The sequence below is a fragment of the Perognathus longimembris genome, chromosome 7 (genome assembly GCF_023159225.1).
Source record: "Perognathus longimembris pacificus isolate PPM17 chromosome 7, ASM2315922v1, whole genome shotgun sequence".
Taxonomy (NCBI): Eukaryota; Metazoa; Chordata; class Mammalia; order Rodentia; family Heteromyidae; genus Perognathus; species Perognathus longimembris.
The window spans coordinates 77,828,645-77,852,503 of record NC_063167.1 but is presented as its reverse complement, the minus strand read 5'-3'; positions in this window follow the sequence as shown (position 1 = coordinate 77,852,503).

Sequence of the window (23,859 nt, the reverse complement as noted above, 5' to 3'; positions counted from 1 at the left end):
TGGTTTATTCACTCCATGAATCCAAGATGGCTTCGTGTGTTTAGGTATGTGTATATGAATCCTCTTCCATTTTAATCACTGCTTTATAGTTTTTAACTACAGAAATCTTTCATCTCTTTAGTGAAGTTTATTCTAGATATTGTATTTATTTTGTAGCTTTTGCAAATGAAATTGCTTTTGTGTTTTCTATGTCAGATAACTGGCTATTCTTGGACAGCAACACTACAAACTTTTTATGCCGAATTGGTATCTTGCAGCTTTATTAAATTTTTTATTCTAAAAGTTTTCTATAGATAAGATTATGTTATCTGCAAACAATGAAGATTTAACTTATTTTCCAATTTAAATTTAACTTCTCAGGTTGCTATTGCTAGAACTTTACACATTATTGAGTAAAAGTACTGAAAATACCTACCCAGGAGGCCAAAATTTATAGGATTTAGGTTTGAAGTCAGCCTTCATAGAAAATTCTGCAAGACTCCATAACCAAAAATGGCCAGCAAAACTCTGGGCTGGAAGCATATTTCAAGTGGTAAAGTGCTAGCTAAGCAAGCTGAAGGCCCTGAGTTTAAATCTCAGTACTGGCAAGACAAAGATAAAAAGTTGTGAAACTGAGTGGTGTTGTCATGCTCTGAATCTTAGAGAGAAAGCTTTCATCTTTTAACCCATCCAATATGATGTTATCTGTGACAAATATTATATATATATATATTACATATATTATACATATAATATATATGGCAGGCACTAGATAATCATGTGATTTCATACTTCATTCTGATGATAATACCTTTATTTTTATGTATCAAAACATCCTGTATCGGGGCTGGGGATATGGCCTACTGGCAAAGAGTGCTTGCCTCGTATACGAGGCCCTGGGTTCAATTCCCCAGCACCACATATACAGAAAATGGCCAGCAGTGGCGCTGTGGCTCAAGTGGCAGAGTGCTAGCCTTGAGCAAAAAGAAGCCAGGGACAGTGCTCAGGCCCTGAGTCCAAGCCCCAGGACTGGCAAAAAACAAACAAACAAACAAACATAAAAAAAAATCCTATATCCCTAAGATGCATCCTATTTGATCAGTGTAAGTAATGTTTTTAGTGTGCTATTTGTTCTGCTAATATTTTATTGGGTTTTTTTTGCATTTATATTCAAATGATTTAAAAGGAAATTTCCACAAATACAATGTTTCATGGCAAATGAACACATAAAAATGATCAGAATTGTTAGTCAGCAAGAAAATGCAAATCAAAATAATGAGGTACTAGCTTACATGCACTGAATATTATAATATCAATTATAAATGAAAATATAATACCAAGTAAAATATAAAGTAATATTACCATTTTAGAAAGCAGTTTGGCACTTTTGTTATAAAATTAAACAATTGAATACTTATCTTAATTTCCATAAATTATTATTTCTAGGTAATACCCAAGATAAAGGAAAACATATGTTCACATATGTAATGTACATAGAATTTTTATTCATAATAGCAAAAAAAAACTGGAGAAAATTTCCACTGTCCACCAACTGATAAATCCATTCATTATTCAACTTCAGTGGGGATCTGGAGGAGTGGCTCAAGTAGTAAGGCACCATCTGTAAGGAAAAACAGGTTCAGTGGATTCATTTAAGTAATATGGTCTTCAATAAATGGTAAAGGGAAAACAAATCTCCTGGTGCTTGTCATAAAATTAATGAGCCTCAAGAAACATCATACTAAGTGCCAAAAGCCAGACACAAAGACCCTGCCGTATGATTCTATTTACAAGGAATTCTAAGAGAAAAGTTGAACAGTGGTTATCTTTGTTAGATGGAGATTAATTGCATAGAGGTACTGAGAAGCTTTGCTGGTGAATAAAATGTGACTATCTCATGATTACAATGATACTTATGCAATATATGTATTTGCTGATTTTTATTGTAGCCATGACATTTTTGAACTTTATTTTATGCAATTTTTACTGTTTTTATTCATCAGGTAGTATGTATTTTAACTTATATGCTACAGCATGACACTTTAACATATGTATACAATATAAAATTAGTACATCAGGATAATTAGTAAATTTGTCACTAAGTTAGTGTATACTTCACCAGAGATATTTATCATTTCTTCATGTTGAGAGCATTTTAAATCCCTCTACGTTCTATTTTGAAATTTATCATTAATTGCTTTTCATGTTGATTATCCTACTGTCCGATAGGCATTAGAAGTTATTTCTCCAATCCACAATACACTCTTGTATCAGCCACTCCAGCTTCATTTTCCTCTCCCCTAAGCCCTTCCCATGTTATGATAACCACTACCTTATTCTCTGTTTGCATGGATATCTTATTTTATAATTTTAAAAACACAAAATATAATTTATATAATTTTCTTGACACTATATAACCCCCTTGACTGCAAAGACGCTGTATCACTAATGTCTGAAACAGTTCCCAAAATACTACCGATACTTGATAATAATAAAATACATAAATGAATAAGTACACAATTCAGAAGGAACTTGATGTCTTCTAAGAAACTACAAAAATACCTCTACAACTAGAACCATTCAAGTGCTGGAGGACATTTGAGACTTAATAAATACAGTAATTTATTTTCTTGTCAGTCTATTTGTTACATGGGTTGTTGTTTGTTTGTTTTTTATTCTGGTTGGTTTTTTTTTTTGGTAAGAAATTGTATTGTCTGGCATCAGAATTCAAGCTCAGGCATTGGCTTGGTCCAGTAGAAAAGAAACTTTGACAAGTTTTTCCATATACATTCATATTCTTATTGCCACTTGAACCTCCAAAAATTTCATTTCATTTATTGGCCAGTTTTCCACAAGACACACTCCGCAAACTTGCATCACTATATTTCTTTGGCAATTTTAGACACTTGTTTAGATGACCTGGGAATAAATTTTGATTCCAAGGTGAATCACTTCATCTATAATTCAATTTTTAATAACCCTAAATTGAGTCTTTTAGCTATTTTCTCCTCAAAAAACTAATTTTGGTTGTCAACAAAGCCTGAGCCAGCAACATAGGTTTCAAATTCAAACTTTACTTTGTTTCCTTTACTAAAAAAAAAAAACTTTAACAGATTTTTTTTTCTTCACAAGAGGTATATATTGCAAAAAAAGATTTCAAAATTTTAAATGAAGTCTTCTCAGAGAGACCACATTCTGCTTCCTAAGGCTGAGCTACATCCTAAGTGACATCTGGGCTCTTTCAGCCATTTATACTATAGCCATTATTAGTGGAAAATGTCAGATTATGCCTTAACAGTCCTCATATCCACAACCAAGCTTACTCCTTCCTCCTTCCCAGAGGTGGTGGCTAAGCACAACCCCCTTCAGTGCTTCCTGGGGTCACACCATGGGGGGTAGTCCACAACCAAGCAGAGAGGTGTTCTTGCATAGAAATAGTTGTTATTAGAGAGTATCCTTTTCTTGTTTAACTAAAAAGTAGGAAGCTTATCAACAAGAGGGAAGGGTCTTACTCCATCATCTCATACATTGTTGTCACAAACAAATGTCCTAGTTCCCTTGAGATACAGCTAGCTGTTTGGTCATTTGAGCTGACACTCTTTTAGAGGGAGTCGTTAAGCACTGACCTGTTACGGAGAACCAGGGAAAGAAACCTCCAAGGGAGATTAATCTAGTTTTATTAACAGGTCTATAAACTTTATAGGTATGCTGCTGAGTTTAGGTAGAAATCTGAATATGTTGAATTGTTCAGTAAAACCTTCATTGAAATAAATGTGAAGTCCACTAGACTATGGCCTACCTCTGTAGCTTCTCAGGTAGTCACAATTTGCATATTTTCCCCCAGAGTTACAGGTACTATGTAGTCTCATTACCTAGGCCCTTCTTCACAGGCCTGAATAATCATGTGTGCTATCCAAAAGAAACTAGCCAGGTGTATGTTGAAAACATATGAAACTGAAGGTGAACAACAAGTAGCCATTCCATCCTTCAAATATGAGAGCTTTTCATTTAAAAGCTGATGTGGGAACATGGGGGCAATGACTGGACAGCCAAGTGCATGGTAACCCCAACATTTGACAAAATGTATTACTGAACACATTTTTACACCCCAAATTCAATAATGCAGAAATGTTTGCTTAATATTCTGGAATTTTTCCAGGTCATGTTGCCAATAGAGAATTCCAGGCTTCCTGTGTTTCTCCTCAAAATTCCTTTCAACTTCTACTGCTTTGGGGGCAGCATTTGTACCACCTTGCATACTTGCCAGAAGAGCATCAGGAATCAGGGTTTTCGTGTGGCGTTTGTGAATGAGATGAATCACACCCTAGAAACTCAAGCCACATCAACTACTGTATTTTGCATCCACATTCCTTCACATTGGATATTTTCTGAGTAACTGCTAACCCTGCCCTGGAACTTGGGATTTTTTTTTATCAGACTTTAAAACCAATTCTTATTATTTCATGAGAAGAACTCGGGGTGTAGCTCAGTGGTAGAGTGTACTCAGCATGGACAACACCCTGGGTTCCACATTCCTAGCACGGCCTACAAATAGAAAAGGTTCTTATTATTTCATGAGAATCACCCCTTGTGCAGTGGTGCTACATAAATAAGAAAGAGAAGGCTGTTCTTTGAGAAAAAGAAATGTGTTTAAAAAACAAAAACAAAAACAAAACCTCTTGTATCATATTCCAGGTTTTAAGAAGGTAGATTGGGACTTAATACCAGTAGGCTCCAAATAGCTGATTATATGTACTGACCAGGTCATTGGCCAGTTCTTTAGGGTTTTTTTCATGTAAAACTAAAGATAAGGACATGATCTAGATACTGAGGGAACAATAGTTATTCTGACTGTGTTTCTCAGTTTTATACTAGTCATTGTCCCTACCAAATAATTGGTTAAAATACAAAATCACTTTCTTTTTCAGAATCACTTTTTTTTTTTTTTTGCCAGTCCTGGGGCCTGAACTCAGGGCCTGAGCACTGTCCCTGGCTTCTTTTTGCTCAAGGCCAGCACTCTACCACTTGAGCCACAGTGCCACTTCTGGCTTCTTCTGTATATGTGGTGCTGAGGAATCAAACCCAGGGCCTCATGTATAAGAGGCAAGCACTCTACCAGTAGGCCATATTCCCAGCCCCAGAATCACTTTTTATATGTCTTGTACATTGGACCTCTCACTACCCTTAAAGAACCTTTTAACATTTTTTTGTTTGTTTGCTTGCTTATTTTATTTATTTATTTATTGGTGCCAATACTAGGGCTTGAAATCAGGGTCTAGATGTGATCATTCAGCTTTTTCACTCAAGAATGGTGTGGGAGGCATCATTTCACTCTGGCTCTTTGTGTTTAATTAAGAGACTCATGGGCTTTCCTGCATGGGCTGGCTTCTAACCATGAATCTCAGATTCCTACCTCCTGAGTAGTGAGGATTACATATATGAGTTACCAAGTCACCAGCACTTGACTGCCTCTTGTTGTTGTTGTTGTTGTTGTTGTTGTTGTTGTTGTTGTTCTTCTTCTTCTTCTTCTTCTTCTTCATTTTTTTAAGCTTTTAAAGGAAAAAAAAGAATAATTTAAAGTAGCTGAGGTTTTCATGAATGAAATAGTGGCTGCTTCCATCCTTCAGCCACCCTGTTGGTCTCGGTGACTCCCATGAACCATCTTCCTGCAACAGAGTCTAGGCCCCAAGCATCTGTGACGGACACATTCCTAGGCACCTCCAACACTTCTACCAAGTCATGTACACTCCCTGTGTAGTCCTTTCTCTGGAGTGCTGAAAGGATCTGTGAGTGAGGTAGAATTCACTTTCGTTGCTCATGCTACACTACATGGCAAGGCTACAGGGATTCTGTGGATGCAGTTAATATCTCTAACCAGCTGAGTTAGAATTTGTAAGAAGAGAAATCATCGTGTGAGGGGCTGACCTAATTGGATGATCCCTTAACCAAGATATTATCGTGTGAGTTTTAAAAATGCATCCCCCTCTCTCTCTCCCTTCTCTCCAGCCAGGGATCATCTTGGCCACAGGCCAGCAGTTCGATAATAAACATTCTCTCCTGCCTGAATACCGTGTGGCGTTCTCCTTTACCGGCTACCTACTTTAAAAAACCTAACATATATGGTGCCTTGACTAGGATGGGGCTTAAGAGTCAGGACAGGCGGAATTCCCATCTATTTTTCTTCTTTTTCTGGGAGTATCCCCAGTCTTGATGGCCCTTTTTCCAAGAACCGAACTGCTGCAAATCGCCACATGGCACTTTTCACTAATACCATTGCTGGCCTCCACACCCACCTCCACCTCCACCTCCACACCACTTGTCTACCCTGGTGAGTGAAACTGCTGCTGCTCGGGTTCTCTGCCGCTCCGTCCGCCGCTTCTGCCGCTTCTGCCTGCCGCTTCTGCCGGGTAAGCTCATCCACTCACCAGGCGCCTCCCTCCCGTGCTTTTTGGGTTTTGCATCACAGTCACAACCAAGCCGGGACACTGCTAGCACGCCTCTTGACAGTGCAATGAGGCCTGCTCGAAATACTCGCTCAGATACAGTTTTTGCCACTGCAATGGTAAATGGTTAGAAGTCACTTATATTCAGGCTCTCTCTCTCTTTCTCTTTTCCTTTCTTTCTCTTCCTTTTTCTCCCTCTCTCTCTCATCTTCCTGCTTACTTGCTTACTTTATAAAATTCCCAAGTCATACCATCGTTGTGTGCCTTGCTCACAAAGCTGCTTCTTTTCACAGACCTCCGAAACTGAGGCTTGACCACCAATGTGCTTTGTCAGCAAAGATATCTAAAAGTTCTTTTCTCTAGCATTGACCACGTGGTGAATATTGGGTTTAACAGGCATCAGCTCAGGCACCATTATGCCATGCCATGTGTTCTCTGTTAGTGTGTTTGTGTCCTCCTGCCACCCCCCCTCAACATGGCATCCCACTGGGGTTTATCAAAATATGGTTTCTCGGGGCTGGGGATATGGCCTAGTGGCAAGAGTGCCTGCCTCGTATACATGAGGCCCTGGGTTCGATTCCCCAGCACCACATATACAGAAAACGGCCAGAAGTGGCGCTGTGGCTCAAGTGGCAGAGTGCTAGCCTTGAGCAAAAAGGAAGCCAGGGACAGTGCTCAGGCCCTGAGTCCAAGGCCCAGGACTGGCCAAAAAAATAAAAACAAAATATGGTTTCTCCATTTTATGATCTGAAAATTGTTGTTTGCTAGCAAAATTGTTTTTCTAACCGACCATGTGGTTTTAAAATATTTGGGGAAAAAAGTCATTTACTATTGGAATTCCAAAAGAGTCTACTGCTGCATTTGTTAGTATGTCCATTTAGCTATATATCTGTGCTAAAACTCATCACATCTACTGAGTTTTTGTCATTGCAGAATTCTGGCAAGTATTTGGTCAGTTCTTGGCAAGGTACAGGTAAGCTCTAGTCCCCTTGGTCTCCTTGTTTTAATTGGAAATAAAAAAGGGCTTTTGTGGCAAAGACGCCTTGGATTGCAGTTCGAAGCCAGCCCAGGCAGAAAATCTCTCAAACTCCATCTCCCAACTAACCAGTGAAGAGCCAGGCTGGAAGCATGGCTGAAGAGACTTATCTCTTACCAGCCAAATGCTGGAAGTGGAGCTCAAGTGGTAGAGTACTAGCCTCGAGCAGAAGTGCTCAGGGACAGTGCCCAGGCCCTGAGTTCAAATCCTGTGAATGCCAACGGGGGCAAGCCATCCCAGCAACAAGCACCTAGACCACTGGGACTCAGCCAATTCCAGGAACAAGTATCATGGAGTGGAGTAAGAGGAAAATGATCGCATCCAAAATGGAGTCACTTTGTCTCACCCTTTCAAAATTAATCAGAGCCGGGGGATCAAGAGATAGTAGCTTGTCCATCTAATGTCCATACCTGAATATAAGAACTAGCCAAGTCATCTGGTTTTTAATTTTGTGCCCTAAACCCTTCCTTTTGCCTTAATATTTTTTTGTCATGAGACTTCTTCCAGGCTTCATTCAAGGACTGGTATCTACCAACAAGGGACCCTGCTGCGCCTTCTCCAGGAGAGGCCACATTTCTGCCTTTTACCCCTTATGCCGACGCCCCTTGCCAGCAAGAAGCAGCCAGAGAGAGTCTTCGCCCTTTTTCATAACTATTAAAAGGCTGGAATGTTAGGTCCTCTCCCTGAGGGCTCCATGTAGATGCCCCCACCTCATTAAGTCTCCACCCAGTTACCTGGGTAACCTGCAGACCTGGAGGCAGTTACCTCCCCTTTCCCTGAGGTCACATCCTAATCCAACCTGGCCACACCCCTTGCCCCTGCCCTAGATATAAGGTGGGGCTGGGTGGGGGTCTCTCTCTCTCTCCCTTCTCTCCAGCCATGGATCATCTCGGCCACAGGCCAGCAGTTCGGTAATAAACTTTCTCTTCTGCCTGAAAAATAAATAAATAAATAAATAAATAAATAAATAAATAAATAAATAAATATGCATCCTCTTTGTGTTATGAGGAAGGCATGTGGCTAGTACCACATCTTAATTCAACCTTTAATTTTAGTCAAGAGCTCAGGTTCTTATTTTTTAAAAAGTGTTGATAATAAAAGGGTGGCTGTTTTAAAATACTAAGATTTTACTACTTTTTTATACAGTAATAGAAAACTAATATAGGAACATCACCTATGAAGTTGTATCAGTGGAGAAAGAGAAGATAGAACTCCAAAACCAAAAGAAGCACTGAAGATGGTGACAGAGAAGTAAGAAACTTTTTCCTGGATTAGCCACAGAAAGACAACAATGTGAAGGCAATAAATAGGTAAGTAGAAAAAGAGGGAGCAAGAGCTTAAATCAGAACAACAGGAAATTGACTATAAACCACTGTCCCAGGTACCTTCTCTTCCCCTTTGAAGTTCTTAGGGGGAAATCATGCTGAACCTCTATTTATACAACCAGTTAATTACCAAACAATTGCCAGAATAAAAATCAAGACATTCTCTTACATGTGAGAAATTTAAAAATTTACCTCACATATATTTTCTTTTGGAAAAGTCACTTGCATATATATTTCTGTAAAAATCTGTCAAATAAAAACATACATCTCCCTGTCAGTAGCAAAAAAGGGAGGATTAGAAATTTAGCAAAAGGAAGCCAAATGCTTTATCACAAAATCAGTCAACTATGGATAAAATTATAATGTAGCATGATTTCAAGTTACTGACTGATGTTAAGACATGCTTGTTAGCATTTCCCTAGCCTCAGTTCCTCAGCTCCTCCCACTAGCCCCCAGATCCACCCATGATCCACTAATGAGCCACTCCTACTCATTGTAAGCTTATAGATGCACCACCACCCCCCATAAGCTCTGCCCTCCTTTGGCAATATGACTCCGCCCTCTGCTGATGATACCTGAGGGGCAGGGGGAGCACCTCCCACCTTAGTTGCTTGAAGGTATAAAGACCCCCAGAAAGAGAAGCTGCCACCTGGATAAGGTGCAGACGCCATGTAGCTCCCTCTCCCGTGGGAACCATGGCCCCACTAATAAACCTCCTTATGAACCTTCTTCTCCTGCCTGTGATTATCTCCGCATGGTCCTCTTGGATGGCCGATACCTATGCTTTCAATGCTACTTTCCCTTGATGCTCAGAGTGTTTGTCATTAAATATTTAATCACATACAATTACATTTTCTTCCCTTGAAGGACAATCAACTGCTTGGCTCTTCAGCAAATAGTATATACATAAGAAGAAACTTATAAATGCTTTTTAAAGATATTCAACTATTCAAATCTACTTATATGCAGCACTAGAAGATTTACTTATAAATTCAGACGAGAAAGCAACTGTTTAAACATTTTTAAGTGTGAAAAAATAATTCCCAATGTTGGAATGGGAAATAGACTAGAGCAAACAAGTTTGTTTAATCAAGAACTTTTCCTTTTTTCAATTTACCATTAACCGACTCTATGCTCCTTACAATGAATGAGGATAGCCAAAACTAGGTCCAACTCCAGGAAGCCCCACCCATAGGTATTTGAACACATTTGGGAACTATAAACATCATAGGAATCATTTGTACTACTTCAAGGATTCTCAATCACTCCCCAAACTTTTCCTTCCCTCCCATCTTTGTTTTGTTGTTTATTGTTCGTTTAATGTTTGTTTTAGAAATGATAAGTTTGGAACTTGGGCCTTGCATTCAGTAGGCAGGTCCTCTACCACTGAGTCCTTCTTCTAGCCCTTACCTGCTCTGGTTATTTTGAGAAAGAGTCTTGCTTCTTGCCTAATCCTGTGCCTGGGGAAAAAAAATCACCTATTTTATATGTGTTGCTGCAATGATAGGTGCAGGCAGACATGCTCAGTTATCTCCATTGAGAGGAAATCTTGTGAACTCTGGACTGTCCTGGGCCTGCCATCCTCCTGATCTCAGCCTCCCAATTAGCTTCCATTACAGGTATGGACAACCTGGCTTCCTTATAGATTCACAATTCCTAATTTCCATGATAGTCTCCATTTATGCACTCAAGTTCATGCTTATCTTTCATGTCTCAAGTGACTTGTGAGCCTGATTCTCTCACAAAGGGGAAGTACATACTCAAGTCTGATAAGCAAGATCAAACTCTCTAAGTTCATTAGTAGATTTTTTTTTTTGCATCCTATTCCACCCAAATATCTCCTTGCTCCACAGGAGTTGACCAGCTAGTTCAGTTTCACTCAGGCATCCAGGAACTGAAGCTAACAGTGGCACTGCCATCTTTAATATATCACTTTCATATAACCTGAGGTTGCCGGGGTGTATCTTAGTGCTCAAGAGTTTGTCTAGCACGTACAAGGCTGTGAGTTCAATCCTTAGCATTGTGAGAAGCCCAGGACATCGACATTCAGCCAATAGATGGCCTAATGGAAGACAGAAGATTATGTGCAGGCATTATGGAACAGATCTAAAATGGGATACATAATTTTCATCCACATTAAGATGGCAAAGGTTTAGTCAAAGGTCAATTCATAATTAAAAGGAAATCTACAAAATATGAAACGTGATCTAGCTGATTTCCAAGTAGAGGGGCGGATTTGGTTGGGTGAATAACTAGCCAGTGTTCCACAAACAATGCTAATTAAAAGTGCTCAAAAAAATTCAAAATGCTTGCCATGTGGTTATCCACAGACTCAGCCCTCTCTTGCTATTGGATTTATAAGCTGCTATAGGACTGGGAAAGGTGGCTGGAACATCCCTGCTTTCTTAACACCTTCCCTTGCACCAGTAGGTGTTTGAGAAAATCGTGAAGGAATTAATTTACTTAATTATATTCTAGAAGCAAGACAAATTAATGAGGCCACCAGAGTGAAAAATCGGCTCCTTCCTCAATGAAAAGATCAAGCCAAGCATTTTGAACTGATTATATTTTTTTATTACAATAACTACAATACAATGGACCCATAATTGGTTATTCCAAATAATAGCTGAGTTAGTGAATCTCAATATTCATTTTATTATTGAGTGCAAGACATGCACCTCTTCTCAGTTTTTTCTCAAAAGGACATAAACATGCAGGTAATGTTTCCTGATACAATGAATTGGTAATTTCCTAATTTGCTACAAAAGAAGAAGCATTTATCAGGTGATGTTTACATGTGTACAGTGCAACAAACCATTAAAATAATGGACCTAGGCTCATATATCAGCCAAATAAACAAGTTCACAAACACAGTAACTATTATGGGGGTGGAGGTGGGTGTTCCTCATTTCCAACTCACCAAGTCTAAGGAAATTAGAAAAGAGAGTAACTGATAAAGAAATAAATCAAATAGAGGGATACAACATTGCTCAAATTGTTAAGTACAATTTAAGAATCAGAAATCCATACTGGAATGGAATGAAGGGTAGAGATGGAAAAGGTATTTATTGTCTTGCATAGTTTAGTTTGTGAACTATTACAATAGTATCTATTAAACATAACCAAAGAATGTTAAAGAATATGTAGGAAGGTGTGAGTGTTCAAAAATATCAAGCTTGATAGACCTGTGAAACAAACACCCTTTATCAAAGCAGTGATTATTTACACATGAGTATTGTGAAGAGGACGCAGAAATTAAGGACCAGGGAGAGGACTACTGAACACTGCGATGGTTAGAGGTAGCAGTGATTAGTCAGGACAAGGTCTGTGACAGTGTGGGTGAATGGCACCAGGGACAAAGTGATTGAAGAGGGATGGGAGTCTGGGAACTGAGAAGCTGGTGGACCAGAAAGAGTATTAAGATGTTCCTTTATCTACTCTGAGGTTATGACTGGATAACTCATCATAATTGAAGATATGCAAATTCACTTGAGACACCTAACCTCCTGGCTGTCTACCTTAGCAATGCAAGGCATTGTAGTGGACCTGCTGTTTGTCTTTGTGATCATGTGGCTGACTAGCGTATTCATCTCACTTCCATTTTCCAGCATCAGGAGAGCATTTGTTCCTTCCATTCGGAGTGATAGACAACCAGCCTTGAGTGAAAAAGCCAAAGTGAAAAGCCAAATGAGAATATGAGGCGCTGAGTTCAAGCCCCAGTATCAGCAACCAATCAATAAATAAAATTACAACTTTCCAACTTTATGAATATGTAATACATGTTTTAATTCTACACATATGCACATTAGCAAATATGTATGCATACAAAAATATGTATACATACAAAAATATAATTCTAATGAAAAAATTATTCTTAAGAATGTGAAATGCACTTCATGATTTTAATTCTATTTCCTCTTCTAAATTCTGGTTGCAACTTAGGAAACAGGCTGGGAATATAGCCTAGTGGCAAGAGTGCTTGCCTCATATTCATGAAGCCCTGGGTTCGATTCCTCAGCACCACATATATAGAAAATGGCCAGAAATGGAGCTGTGGCTCAAGTGGTAGAGTGCTAGCCTTGAGCAAAAAGAATACAGGGACAGTGCTCAGGACCTGACTCCAAGGCCCAGGACTGGCAAAAAAAAAAAAAAAAAGGTAACTTAGGAAACTGACCTTATGCCCAATAATTAGTTACAAATAACAGTACTGACAGTGATGTCATCACTGACAAACAACAAAACATTGATTTTTGAGGGATAAGCTAGAATTGTCTTTTTTTTCTTTTTCCTATCAAAGGTAAAATTGATATTTCTTCAGTCTCAGAAATAGGACAAGTGGCACTACCCTTAAAATAAAAACCGTGATCACTACGTCAGATAAAAATAGTAAGTGCTAAAGACTCATTGTCTCATTTAATCATCGCAGCAACCCTGTGTGTGAGATGCTTTTTCTGGGTATATACTACTCATTTTACAAGTAATGAAATTGAGGGGGCTTAATTCTTCCAGTTAGCATGTTGCCCCTTCTGTCCAGTTTTGACCAGTGCAGTTTCCTGGGTACTCAGGGAGCCAGCAGGGGGCACATTATGGTAGCTAACTTGAGGACTTTTCATTCACAAAGTTTATCTTCCCACATATATATCACATTTTTCGTTCTACTAGGCATTTCCCTGTTCATTATCTTTGCAACTCAACTTCTTAAGGGAGAACTTGAACTTCAGAAAGTTTGCACAATGGCTTTCAGAATTCTCCTGCCTTTATCTGTTTCTATTTTCTATTCTCTGGTATCAGATGGCTTCCATCTCCTCAAAATGCCGCTGCTAGTTATCTAATTTAACATTGTTAGTGACAGCCAGAGAGACTTTGAGATATAGCCATTTCATCAATTATCTCCAGCTGGGAGGATTTAGTGCTTTTTAAATAGGGCTACAATATCAAGTTCATCTGCACTATTAGTGAGGTCTTTATCACTGCCAAGTTCAGAAAGTGCTGAAGCATTTCAAGTGATTTTTTTTTGCCTTTGTATATTGGATGCAGTTCATTTTCTTGCTTTATTTCAGAGCTTGGGTTTCATCTCCAAGAGAACCACCACTCAGAATCAAGTCTAGGCAGCGCTGTGGAGTGAATGAATCTACCTTAGGTCAAGCAGAGTTAGTCAGCCTTTACTGATTCTGCCTACATTCAAAGCCCTGTACTAGTGTCTATATGAACCTTCAAAAAGAATGAAAGTCTGAAGTGATCATCAAAGGTATCCACTCTTCCTAGGTGTGCAATAATGTCACATTTCTCCAGCCCTGGGAAGTAGGTGTGACAAAATGACTTTCCTAGCACATGAGCAGAGTTACTCTCAGGGAAAATTTGAAGAACCAGCCCACATGGTGTACCATGCTCCCTCCCTCTGCTGTGCTGATCAGAAACCATCCAAACCCTCCAGTGGCTGGCTTTCAGCTTGGCTTCCAAAGGAAGGAAAGTGGAGAAGAACCCAAACTGGCCCACAATGCACTGATCCTCTAAATGGTTTACAAAAAAAGAAAAGGAAAGAGGAAGGGAAGGGAGGGGAGGACACAGACAGGAGAGGAGGGAAGAAGAGGAGAGGAGAGGGGAAGAGAAGGAAGGGGAGAGAAGGGGAGGAGAAGAGGGGAGAAGAAAGAAAGAAAGAAAGAAAGAAAGAAAGAAAGAAAGAAAGAAAGAAAGAAAGAAAGAAAGAAAGAAAGAAAGAAAGAAAGAAAGAAAGAAAGAAAGAAAGAGGAAGGGAGAGAGAAGAGGGAGGGGAGAGGAAGGAAAAGGGATAAGAAGGGGAGAGGAGGAGGGGGGAAGAGAGGAAGGAAAAAGGAAGAAAGAAGAAGAGAGAGAGAGAGAGGAGCTGGGAGTAATAGAACCCTAACAAGTTCAAGGCCTATGTTCAAATCCTAGTATTAAAAAAAAGAAAGACCATTTTTGCTTTGAGAGTAACATCTGTCAAGATGCTATTAACCTTGAGCAAAGTTAAAGTCTCATAATGGACTTTAAAACGTCTTTTAAAACATAACAAAACTACTACTACTTAAAGATAATAATGTAAAAAAGCTAAAGAAAAATGAAGAAAACACAAAGAATCAAAATGTAGATGAAAATTTTCACCATGTAAAGCAGATGACAAAGAAAAGAAAAAGGAAACCTATATGAATGGCCATAATGGGGTTAACACTGTGGCACCATTTTTACTGGAGCTGCACAGGAGGGGGTATGGTAACATGCAATGGACAAGGAAGGATGCAGAGGACAAAGTAAATGCCACCTAAGCAAAGCCACATTTGACTTGTTTGGTAGCACAAAGAACCAAGAACTGAAATAATTTAGAGGGAAGAAAAGGCAGAGGGAGGAGGAGCAGAAACAAATTCAGACCTTACCATTCATTCATTCATTCATTCATTCCACATTCATCTGTTCATGTTTTCTATATCTGCCATGAGCCAGGAACTCTGCTAGCCAGCTGCTAAGAAATGGAAGATGGATGATTTGGAATGACTAGTGTGAGCTCTCATCATTGTGCAGGGTGTGTATTAATCAATCATCTCCATACACTAGAAGTATGTGTTACCAGCCATACAATACCATAACGAACTTGGAATCTGCATGTAGGCAAGAGTTTAAATGAGAAGAAGATGAAAGGATTTGGCAAGGCTTTAAAACAAAACATGACATTAGAGCACACTCTTCAAGAAGGGTTATTGATTATGCAAGGGAGAAAAGGAAAGACACTTCAGTCAGAGAGAAAAGTATTGATTCATTATTCATTGGTTCCACATGTTTTGTATAGGTAGAGTTTTTTTCTTGCTTAAAGGATCCTGTGTGTTTTTGTCTGACTTCAAAGCTAATAAGTGTTTATCAAACATGTTCTATTGCCCAGCATTGTGCTGGACTTGGCAAATAATCAGAGGAAAAGCAGTTTCCCTCACTTCTAGCTCTTGAGCTGGGAGAACAGGAGACAGTTAATTGAAGACGTGATTACAGTGAATGGTGATGGGTGACTGACAGGTGAGGGCAGGTTGCCATGCCAGCACACAGCAAGAACACCCAACATAGGCAAGAGTGAAAAGAGAGTGAGTTACTTTGGAGACTTAAAGGTGATGGGAGGTCACTAGGTGAACAGAATGGCACCAGTAGGGGCCAGCCTGGATGAAGACTCAGAAATGATTGAGGGAGAAGAGAAAAATGATCTGGACATTGGAAGAAGTGCAGGATGCTGAAGCATGAAGAAGGATGATTAGAGGCAGTGGATGTCGAATGCAGCCAGGAAAAGACAAGAACACCTCCAAAAGTCTGCATCTGTATCTGGAAATCAGCAAAGGGAGTTTGAAACGTTTTAAAGAGGTGCATGTAATAGACTGTGCATTCTAGAAGGTACCCATGTGACAGACAAGAGAATGGAAAGGAAGCAGGGATAGAGGCAGAGAATCCAGGAAAAAAGCAATGGGAATTTGCCAGGTTAGCAAGGATAGTGACTGAAAGTCTTGAGTTTGGGAAGTATTAACAGTAGCAGTGCAAAGAGACACCTAGTAGCTTCATGCAGTTAGAGGGGAGACAGAAGATTTGGAAAGTCACTATAAATATGTAAGAATCAGGGCCAGGTATGGGGGCTCACACCTGTAACACCATTTTCCTGGGAGGTAGTAATAAGGATGATTGTGGTCTGAAGGTGGTCTGCGCAAAAACACAAGATCCTATCTGAACTACAAACCAAAAGCAAATGGACTGCCTGAAGTTCAATTCTTAGATTTTTGGAGAAAATACTATATACAGGGAGCTAGCTTTTTTATTTATGATTTTTACTAACCTGCAGGGAGGTGTGACTGAAATTCAGGTTAGGTTGAGACTGCAAATGCCTTTTTATGCCAGTGCCAATGCAGATGATTGAAAGGCAGAGCCTGCCAGATTGTGAAAGGGCCACCAAAATGATTTTAGTTCTTGTAAAAAAGATAACTCTAGAGGATCCGTGTGAAAAAAAGAATTGGAAGAGAATATGGAAAATGATGAACTGAGATAATTGTAATTGTCCCATTAAGTTATTAATAAGGACATAAACTAAAGGAACCTTAATAGGACTCAAGACGCAGGAACAGAATGAGGAGAGAATGGATTGATTCTAATGAAGCTTCCTGTGATGGGCTGAGAAGAGGGGCTGGAGATCTGTTGGATGTTGTGGCGTGGGAGGCCGAAGGAAGTCTAGACATGGATGGATGCTCTTGGAGATGGAGAAGAGCTTCTGGAGGAACACGTTAACTTTGCATTGGGACTGTTGAGTGTGACATGCCAAGGGGGCCTAGCATGGACTCTACAGAATTTGTTGGAACTGTATGTCCCAAGTTCAGGAGGAAGAACAGGAGCTGGAGATACATATAATGTCTACATATATTAGAGCAAAGGGAACTGATAATATTTGCCTATATGAAACATATAGAAAGACAAGCTGAGGGGTTGGTGGCTGGTTCAGTTGGTAGAGTGCTAGCCAGTGAGCAAATGCAGAAGGTACCAAGTCCGAGTCCTAGTCTAAGACCTAAAAGAAGAAAACAAAGACAAGCAGAGAAAGAGGAATACTTAAGAGGAGACTTATAGCTAGGATATTGATAAAGATAGGAATGACTGAGATAGAAATAGCCCTTGCTTCTGCAGTCGTGATCCACTCAAAGGAAAAGATTTCAGTGAGGTGTTTGTGAAACAGATCAACTTTTCCTCTTCCCTGCCCCCACAATGGTAGATTTCAACACCTCTCACAAACAGGGGGTGCTTTTGACCATAATGAATAACAAAGGCATGTCAAACTTAATCCTTTTGTTTCATACCATCTTTCTCCCCATAAGTCAAATTCTTTTGTCTATAAAAAAATTACTGGATAAAAAAAATGACTGTTCTTGTCACCAGAAGAGTCAAGAAATAACAGTAACTATTATTAGTTGGACAAATGGACCAGAAAGAATAGAAAAAGAACTTAGTAAAGTTGGCTGTTTGACTACTCAACTGAGAACCTGTCACGAGACATCAATTTAAGGGTGCCTGCAGCAATGTTCACTCCAAACAAGGTCAGTGAAAAATGGCAAATCGCCTTGGAAGAGGCTCCGCCCACTCATGCAAAACACTCCTTGGCTATTCGCAAGCACTGGGCCTGGCTCTAGCCTCTCACTTTTAGTCTTAGCAAGCTTGGGGATGACACAGTGCCACGTCAGTACTTACCAAGTGTCAGGGTAAAATATTAGTTTTGAATTTACCAAGACATCTCATTAAAATGAAAATTGCACTGTAAAATTTCTAAAGAATCTAAGCCTCCATCTGATTTGCTCATAATTCAAGAAGAGCCATAAATGGAAAGATGTTTGTCTGGCTCCATAGCCAGGTCCTATCTACATCCTGAATAGTGGAATGAGTCATTCCCCTTTCAACAATCATTTCAAATGTGCTATAATTACCATCCTGGCCATGTTACGCAAGGAGGAATAAAAGATCTGAGTCATATTATGAACTGTCAAGCATTCATAAATGATTTCATCTCATACTGATGATGACCATTCTGTGATATTAAAAACAAAAACAAAACAACAACAAAAAAACAGACCTGCCAGCAGAGAGTGAAGAGAATAGGAAACTCAGAAACAGGAGCACTAGGTTCATAATTAGCCTCATTGCCACAATCCAGACAAAACCCCAGAAGCTTACATTTTAATTGGCTCACTAACATGTCTGAAAACAACATTTCTAATCAGATTATTTTCCCTATATTCATAAATAATGAGAGCAACAAAGAATATCCTATTTTAAAGCCCTTTAATATTTGATATTGAGAGTTTAGGAAATGGCTATCTTTTTAGCGTAAGTCCACTTGACATGGAGTCTGCACTTGGGATTGTTTCTAAGGTGGGAAGGTGGCTGGAGGGTATAACACTCAGAGATGGACCTGCAGAATGAAGCAAATGCTGGTGTTAACTTTGCTAAGGCCACATAGTTTCCCAGAACAACTAGTGAGAGTAAATGACAGAAACTGTCTCTTGGTTTGAGGAGGAGTTGGATGTCTAAAGCTCAAGATGCCAGCTGGGTTGGTTCCTTTAGAGCATTATAAGGAAAGGAGTCCAGGCCTTTCTCTTTGGCTTACACACAGCCCTCTTCTTGGGTATCTTCACACCATCTTCCCTCTACGTGGGTCTGTCACAGTGTTCAAATCTTCCCTTTATGTAGGATAACTAGCATATTGGATTAGTGCCAATTCAAATGGCTTACTTTAACTTGATTACTGCAGTAACAACTTATCTCCAAATAAGGTATAGAGGATTAGCATTCAAGCATACCAATTCTTCTTTTTTAGGAGACACATCGAATCCACAAAATGGTTACAATAATCTTTTTGTGAGTGTATTGCAATCCAATCCATTTACCTGCTATTGATTCTCAGCTGTCTCAGGAAACAACTTAAAGCAGAGACAAATCAGGGTCCATTGCCACATGACAAAATGGTGACAAATCAGAAACCTGTGGCCACAGAATCCACATACCAAAAGCAATGGTCTGGCAATCCTTGTCACCTCACTGGGTACAAATGCCCCAGCAGTGACTTCCTTGCACACTTTTCTCCTTTATTGTGGCAGGACACACACAAGGAAAAGTACCTGCTTATTTACCCATCATGTACCTTTTGTGACCATTACAACCCACAACCTTTTTTTCCTTAATTACAGCATCATGGAACCTGTGAATTTAATTGTCACATTTTTGTATCACTGGTGTTCTTAGCATTTTCAGACAGTACCAAAGAAATCTTCCTCTCCAAACTGGAACTGAATAAGGCTGTGAGGTGTGCAATTAACATGTGGTGGAAGCCAGACACCCATGGTGGTGGCTCAAGTCTATCATTTTAGCTACTCAAGTATGTGAGATCAGAGGATCACAGTTCAAAGCTAGCTGGGGTAGGAACATCCATGAGGCTCTTGTCTCCAATTAACCACAAGGGGCTAGAAGTGGAGCTGTGGTTCACATGGTAGAGTGCTAGCTTTGGAAAACAAAAAGCTCAGTGCCCTGGCCCAGAGTTCAAGGCTTGGGAGCAGAAAAAAATAATCCAGTTGGATTTTGAGAAAGTCTGTAGAAAAGACTCATATCCACTGACTGGAGGTTCACAAAAAGCTTCCCTCTGTGAAGATGCAATGGCTTTATTACAGTACTGATATCACAGAATGGTTCCTGACCCACCTATCATCCTAACAAACTCAGATGATCAATTTTCTTCAAATGAAAAAAAATCAATGCGTGTAAAAAGCTGGCCATACTTTGAATGCATACTCAGTGCATAGTAAGGACACCATCAACTGTGCTTCATTTACTCTATGAAAAAAACTTACAGTTTTCCAAGTGTTCAGTATAAATATCCTATTGTATCCTGACCTTGGGATCCCCCAGCAAAACACACAGGTGACAACTCCATTCAGGCCCATAGAACTGTCAGTCAGACTCTACATGACCTGCTCCTACATTTAAGATGATAATCAAGGACCACCAGATAACTAAGGAAAATTTTCACAAAAGGCATAGCACAAAAATTTGAAGGAAAGAAGCTACAGGAGAAAATTTTAAATGAAACTACCATTTGTACTGAATTTTGTGCACCTGTCTGTAACCCCCACACTAGGGAGGCTGAGGCAGAATGATGGAGGTTTCGAAGCCAGCCTGTATATAATAAGATATGTTTCAAAACAAAATGCTAACATTTATATCTTTGGTGCGATATATAAAATAAAGAGCTATATTAAATAATTGAGATGTATTAAAAATGGAAAGGTACTATGTTTAACATGATAAAGGGGAAAATATCAAAGTTTAAACTTTTTGTTCATTAAGTTAGGTGCCTGTGGCTCTTGCCTATAATCCTAGCTACTCAGGGTGCTGAGATCTGAGGATCACAGTTCAAAGCCAACCCAGGTAGAAAACTCCATGAGACTCATATCTCCAATAAACTACTCAAATAAAGATGGAAGTGTTGCTGTGGCTCAAGTGGTAGAACACTAGCCTTGAGCCAAAGAAGTTCAGGGACAGCGCCCAGGCCCAGATTTTAAGTCCCAGGACTATAAAAAAAAAAGTCCAACCATCATTGCTGACAGCTGCTCCTATGTATGAACCAAGAAATATATCAAGCAGAGTCAGAATTGCTTGTACTCACATCAGTCAACATATACAGACTTTTGACTATCAAAGGAATCTGAGGAGGCTGCCAACATCTGTGACAAGTCTCAAAATGCTTTCTGAGCTGCAGATATGGCTCCGCAGTACTATGCATGCCCTAGGTCCAGTCTCCACACCAAACAAAACTACACACACACACACACACACACACACACACACACACACACACACTTTCTTACGAAGTTATATAAGAAAAAACTGCAGTAAAATGATGTCATAAATCAGAAAAGGGAAAAATGTAACATGCATGCAGGAAACCCTGAAATTCAGGAAAGATGAAGGGCATTCACTTGGGATAATGGAAAGTAGAGAGCCCAAAATGACAGACAGCAGACAGCTGAGATTTGAGGTCAATAGCCCCAGGGAAAAAACATTTCCAAGAACCTGAAATGTATAGAGTGTCTGATTTGTGACTGATGTGTAAGAGGAGATAGAGCTGATTGAGGAAGACATCACAGGTGAATAGGTGATAGCTACACAGAAAACTAAAGGGGAAAGCAATAAAGTTATTAGAAACAGATAGTATAAAGACACCACTAAGTAATATTGTTAAAGTGAGGGGGGAAAGGAATGCTAAGAGAATGTAAAAGAATGAATTTGATCAAAGCATATTGTTATGAAAATATCGCAATGAAACCTCTCTCTGTAAAATTAATTGTCACTAATAAAAATTAACAAATGATTGGCCTAGTGGCAAGAGTGCTTGCCTCATGTACATGAAGCCCTGGGTTCGATTCCGCAGCACCACATATATAGAAAATGGCCAGAAGTGGCACTGTGGCTCAAGTGGTAGAGTGCTAGCCTTGAGCAAAAAGAAGCCAGGACAGTGCTCAGTACCTGAGTCCAAGCCCCAGGACTGGCAAAAAATAATAATAAAAATAAAATAAAGTATATAATATTTTTACTGAAGCAGTAAAATAAAAGACCTCCCACTTCTTATGTATATAAGAAGTGAAAAAAATAATTCTAGCATGTGATGTGAGAACTGGAGACATTTTTCTTGACCATTTATAGTATCTTTACATACAGACCTTATTCTATATTATACTTTATTCTATATACAATATGGACATGTCCTTAATAATAAAATATCATAATTTATATAATGCCTCTCTGGTTGTAGGCATTTCTATCAGTCCTAGTTTCTTTTCCTACTACAAAGAATATTGGTATAAACATCTCTAAAATTTTTGGTTTGAAATATAGCCTTAGTAGTGTGATTTCGGGATCATTATGTACACAGACATTTTTAACCTTTTTTTTTCTAATTATTCTTTCATCACTTTATATTTCCAATGCTTAAGTACAAACCTTTTTCCCTTATCTTCTCCTTCAGTGGACATTATTAGTCTGCTTTACTGTCGGGGGATGGAGGGGGGACAATGAAAGAGTAAGAAGGGGGAAATTCTCTTTTTTTACTTAATTAGACCCATATATTATCATAATTTTGTTTAAATGCATTATTTTAAATTAAGCTAACATAATTGATAATGGTTTTTGAAACTTTCCATTCTTCAGGCAAATGCTTCAAAATAAATAATGTCTGGATGACATAAAACATTATAGTTGTCACTTAATTCTAAAGTAGTTTACTCTTTAAATATTCTATTCTGTCATCTATAAGAGAATTCCCAAGTAGCCAATATAGTTATCAGGGGATTAATTGTTATAATTTTAAATGATCCATAGATCTTGCACCAATCATTAAACTTCAAATGCCTAATTGTTATAAATTCCAGATCTTTCAATGGGCAGGGGGTGGGGAGAAGATGTGGATATGAGGATAAGGGAAACACATAATTCCAATTACTCATAAAGAATATAGGATGATTAATGAAAAGTAATGATGAAAAATAAAGAGAATCACACTAAATCATGTGGCTTGAGGCCCACTTCTTAATCTAGGCAGCTTCTAAGTTCTCTGCTAAGCAATTCTGCCATACACAATAGACCCAAGACATGGCCTGGAATTTGCACAGTCCCCTAAGTCTCTAACAATGACTTTTCATCTTCTCTACTACCCAAAACTTCTGTCAGCTGGTCAGAGGAGACTCATGCCGATATTCCAAGCTACTTGAAAAGTAAAGAATGGGGCCAGGCACCAGTGGCTCATGCCTGTAACCCTAGCTACGCAAGAGGCTGAGATCCAAGGATCTTGGTTTAAAGCCAGCCAGAGAAGGAAAGTCTGAGTGAGTCTTATCTCCAATTAACTACCAGAAAACCAGAAGTCACACTATGCCTCAAGTGGTAGGGTGCTAGCCTTAAGCTGAAGTGCTCAGGGACAGCACCCAGGCCCAGAGCTCAAGCCCCACAACCAACAACAACAACAAAAAGGAATAAAGGGAAGAAAGAAGGGAAAGAGGAGGGAGGGAGAGAGGGGGGGAGGGAGGGAGGGAGGGAGGGAGGGAGGGAGGGAGGGAGGGAGGGACAAAGGAACGAAGGAAAGGAATGGGAAGATTGCTGTTCAAGGCCAGCAAAGGCAAAAAAGTTTCCAAAACCCTTATCTCAAACCATGGCAAAGTGTTGCATGCCTACCTTCCTCACTGGGTGGATGATGGAGACTGGAAGCACTGTGGTGCCAAGTCATTCTGGACACAAATGTGCATGAGACCCCATCCATTAGCAAAGGCTGGCATCATGCATGTCTGTCATCTCAGTCATCTAGCTACAGTGAAGAGTCGAAATAGGAGGATATCAGTCCAAGCCAGCCCAAAGGAATAAAAGCAAAACTAAACCTCAAAACTAAATAGATTAAAAAAAGGTTTAAGATGTGGTTCAAGTGGTAGATCTTCTGCCTAGCAAGCGTGAAGCTCTGAGTTCAATACCCAGCATCACAAAAAGGGCCCCTTGATTAACACAAGTAATCAGTTATTTACAG